This window comes from Lethenteron reissneri, chromosome 57 (genome assembly GCF_015708825.2).
Source record: "Lethenteron reissneri isolate LAM-NWPU_2019-01 chromosome 57, ASM1570882v1, whole genome shotgun sequence".
Taxonomy (NCBI): Eukaryota; Metazoa; Chordata; class Hyperoartia; order Petromyzontiformes; family Petromyzontidae; genus Lethenteron; species Lethenteron reissneri.
Window position 1 is genome coordinate 4,801,507 of NC_083835.1, and position 4,492 is coordinate 4,805,998.

The window sequence follows — 4,492 nt, forward strand, 5'->3', positions numbered from 1 at the left end:
GGGAAATAATATATTATATTATAATATTATAATATAATATATTATTTTCCCTGCTACGTATTATAATATAATATTATTTCCCTTCTACGTAATATTATAATATTACTTTACCGAAAGAACCAAGAATATGAATCCCTACAGTCACGAAAGCTTTAAATCGAAAAATCATCGATCTTGAATTGTGATCCTGATGGTGACTTTTCATAATTTCACCAAGGGGTTGAATAGTTACACCTATCATAAATAGAAACAACTACTTTAAAGCAATCTTAACTTTGGAGCTTTCGTGACTGCAGGAATTAATCTTTGGTTCTTTCGGTAAAGTCACATATAAAGAAAAAATAATAAATTAAATAAAATGCTATTATTTACGTATAAAGAAAAAATAATAAATTAAATAATATGTCATTTATTTATTTATTATTTTTTCTTTATACGTGACTTTACCGAAAGAACCAAAGAATACTTTAAAGCAATTCCAAAGTTGCCATGTCTCGTCATTTGAGTTGTTAAAATAATCTTCAACTGTTGTGTTTGAAACCAAGGAATTGATTTCTCATGGGGTTTATTTTGTAGTCGTGGTGTTTTTTTTGCAATTTCATTTTTTAAAAATATGGGTAAGCGAGGGTTGGAAATTTAAAAAGTGTCGACATCTCCGCTACGCTGATTGCAACAATGTATACATGTTTTCAAACAATGGTCAACAAGTATGCAGAGGTCACGTCAGCCAAACGTTAGCTTTATTTTTAAATATATTCTGAAAGAGAAAAACAATTTTGCCTGCATTCCGGTCCACACATTTAATTGCTAATTCTCAAATCATCATCATAATCGGTTCTATGCAGCATCGTGAGTTCTATGCAGAAAGCTCATTACACAAGATGTCTTAAGTTATGGTTGGCTTTTATTGAATAACGTCCACATTAATTTAGTTTCACAGATTTCAGTTTTTCGTTAGACATTGCCGTGAAGCCGGATCGCGGTGAAAAATTATTACATGCCGACCGAACGCGCGGTATTTGAGTTGGAGGTTATGGAAAAGCACTCGTGTTTGGCCATATCTCACCTATGTCATTGCTTTTAATGGAAATAACATAGCACTTTTTATTTTTCATCGTAATAAAACGGAAGCCGGTACCGTGAAATGCGTGCGTGTGTGTGTGAGATGTGTTCATATTGCAGCTATTTTATTTTTTAAGGGCTTTTGTTCACAGGGTGCGTTTATAAGGACGCCGTGGTGGCGAGATGTTAACTCTGTCACCTCCTTGTGGGTTCGATCCCAACCCTCACGACTGTATATTTGGAAGTAATAAAATAATAAAAAAAAAAAAATAATTCTCACGACGTTTCGGCTACAACGCAAGCAGCCGTCCTCAGGTGAAGAAACGTCGTGAGAATTATTTTATCATGTTTTATTTTTATTATTTTATTACTTCCCTTCTACGTGACTTTACCGAAAGAACCAAGAAGATGAATCCCTGCATGTCACGACAGCTTTAAATCCAAATGTATATTTGGAGTTTGCATGTTCTCCCCGTGGTTGCGTCGATTTTTTTCCGGGTTCTCCAGGTTTTCTCTCCACATTTGGACTCAAACTTGCGTTTTACAATATTTGGCTGCTATAAATTTACACATGATAAGCCACTTCGTTGAGCGTATCACTTGTGGCCAGGTCGCTTCTGAAAAAGATCAATCTAGCTCAGTGGGCCTTACCTAGTAAAATAAAATAAAATGTATATCGTAAATGCGTTGGCAATTCAAAGTGCATTGCATCACATCTATTCTCAACCGTTCCCATGCCACGCGTCAATGTGTGGCGATGAGAGGGCCCAACCAGTGGCGGCAGTTCCTGCACAGCACGTGGTGTGACCACCACAATCGGGCATTAGTCCGGCAGTCGTATTTAAATTTCGATTTAAAGCTTTCGTGACTGCAGGGATTCATCTTCTTGGTTCTTTCGGTAAAGTCACGTAGAAGGGAAGTAATAAAATAATAAAAATAAAACATAATAAAATAATTCTTACGACGTTTCGGCTACAACGCAAGCAGCCGTCTTCAGGTGAAGAATGAAACACTGCCAAGCTTGGAGCTTATATATAAGGCACTCTTCTTCCACCTCCAACCCAGCTTATATATACGCTCCAAGCTTGGCAGTGTTTCATTCTTCACCTGAAGACGGCTGCTTGCGTTGTAGCCGAAACGTCGTGAGAATTATTTAATTATGTTTTATTTTATTATTTATTACTTCCCTTCTACGTGACTTTACCGAAAGAACCAAGAAGACAGTCGTATTTAGTTTTCTTTCTCCAAATTAAGCGATGCGCGAGTGTAAATTGATCAAATGTGGATCTCGGTTCCGTAGCGCGCACACACGCTGCTTTCTTTTTCCAGAAAACAGGGTGCCCTGTCGCAGTGTTAACCCCGGGGGGCGCGTGGGGGAGGCAACCACCGGGTCTCTAACCGTGAACTTCAGCAAACGAGTGGCTCACGCGCATCACCGCTTGACCACGTCTCTCTCTTGCATCGGTTCGCATGAAAATTCTCGGATCATTCTTGACGGTCGGCACGGAGTGGCGGGCTCGGTTGACCGTTCTTCAACACGCATCTTAACGTGGGCAGCGAGCGAAGCCTGAGCCGGCGTTGGGCGACTCGGCTTCGCAGAGCCGGACTGAGCAGTCCCAGAGTATCGTCAAACAACTCCCGTGGAACAACGGAACGGAGGGGGGGTCGGGGGCCTTCATCCAGGAGTGGGCTGTACAAAGGGTCGAAAGTTAATAATCACATGCAGATTGAGCTCGTATACGGAGACGAAACATTTTCTGTAAAGGGATGATTTCGTGGAATTACTTTTCGAGGCCAACACGGGTAAGAAAGTTTGAAAAAAAACACAATTGTGATTAGATTACTGCCCATTAGTGAACTAATGGGCAAAAATGACAAACTACCCAACGAGTTAAAAGTGTTAAAGAGTTAAAACTTTGCCAAAGTGGACTTTGCCCTTAACCTTGAGTGTCACAAATGTGTGCCATCCCCTTTTGCATCACCGCCAATTCCGGGGACATGTGAAACTTAATTGACATCTGCGCAACACTCTCCCCGCGTCGGGATTGCGTGGGGGATGCTGCTAAGTGAAGAGTAGGAGTCCACAGTTTGTTCCTCGTTATATTTAATTGGTGTCTTCAAATATGAATTGATGCCGTACTTATTAGTCCGTGGGTCAAAGGTCACTGGCAACAACCCCAACTCTGGTTTTGCATTAGGGTCACCAAAGGGTCCTTTAGGCATTGTGTTTAGGGTGGTATCCGTGCTTTTGTTCTTCCATCCACTCGCTTCTTATGCAATTGACCAGGGTTCGTGTCAACCTCTAGGTCGACTCGGCCTCAAATGAGTACCTGGGTGCGGTGTGTAGTAAACATCGCCACCGGGGGAGACAAAGGCGGCCGGGCGTGGTGCTGGCCACCCACCCCCCCCTTCGTGTGCCGTGCTGGCCTTCATAGGTGCTACTCGCTAGCAGCACTTGCCCCAACAGTCTGTCAAGGCTACACGGGGGATCTTTGTCTTTGTACCCTGGCCGGCTTGTGTTTTCCAAAGCTTTGGGGGAAATAAAAAAACAAAAACCCCTTCAATAAATCCGGTCAGTTTGGCACAAGCGTTCATCGCGTTACAGAATTTAACGATTGATTATAAAGTTACGCATTTGTATTCGCTGTGAGGGATGGATCGTATCGGCTTGAAGATGAACCTTCATCCAGCAGTGGATTGATCATGGCTGTTGATGAATCTCAGTAATTGTTATCATGTAAATGCAAGGTCAGCGCATTGGCGTTTTTACTTGAACGATACAGCAGTTCTTTGTGCAGGGTAAGCATGAACCAGTCCGAACTTAGACATAGATTAAAGGGAGGGCTTCATCCAACAGTGGATTTATCATGGCTGACAAAGATAACAATATCGCAGTTCTTTGTGGTTTAGCCTGAACTGGTTTGAACCCGGACACTGATTTGAAGAAGGCCTTCATCCAGCAGCAGATTCATCATAGCTGACAAAGAACGATACAGCAGTTCTTTGTGCAGGGTTAGCATGGACCGGTTCGACCCCCCACATAGCCTTAAGGGTTTCATCCAGTAGCAAGATTGATGATGGCTAATGAAGATTATAACGATAGTCCTATGCGTGGGTTAGCATTAACCGGTTCGAACTCAGAAATAGGCTTAAGGGAGGCCTTCATCCAGCAGTGGATTGATCATAGCTGACAAAGAACGATACAGCAGTTAAATTTCGATTTAAAGCTTTCGTGACTGCAGGCATTCATCTTCTTGGTTCTTTCGGTAAAGTCACGTAGAAGGGAAGTAATAAAGTAATGAAAATAAAACATAATAAAACAATTCTCACGACGTTTCGGCCACAACGGCTGCTTGCGTTGTGGCCGAAACGTCGTGAGAATTGTTTTATTATGTTTTATTTTTATTATTGTATTCCATTCTACGTGACT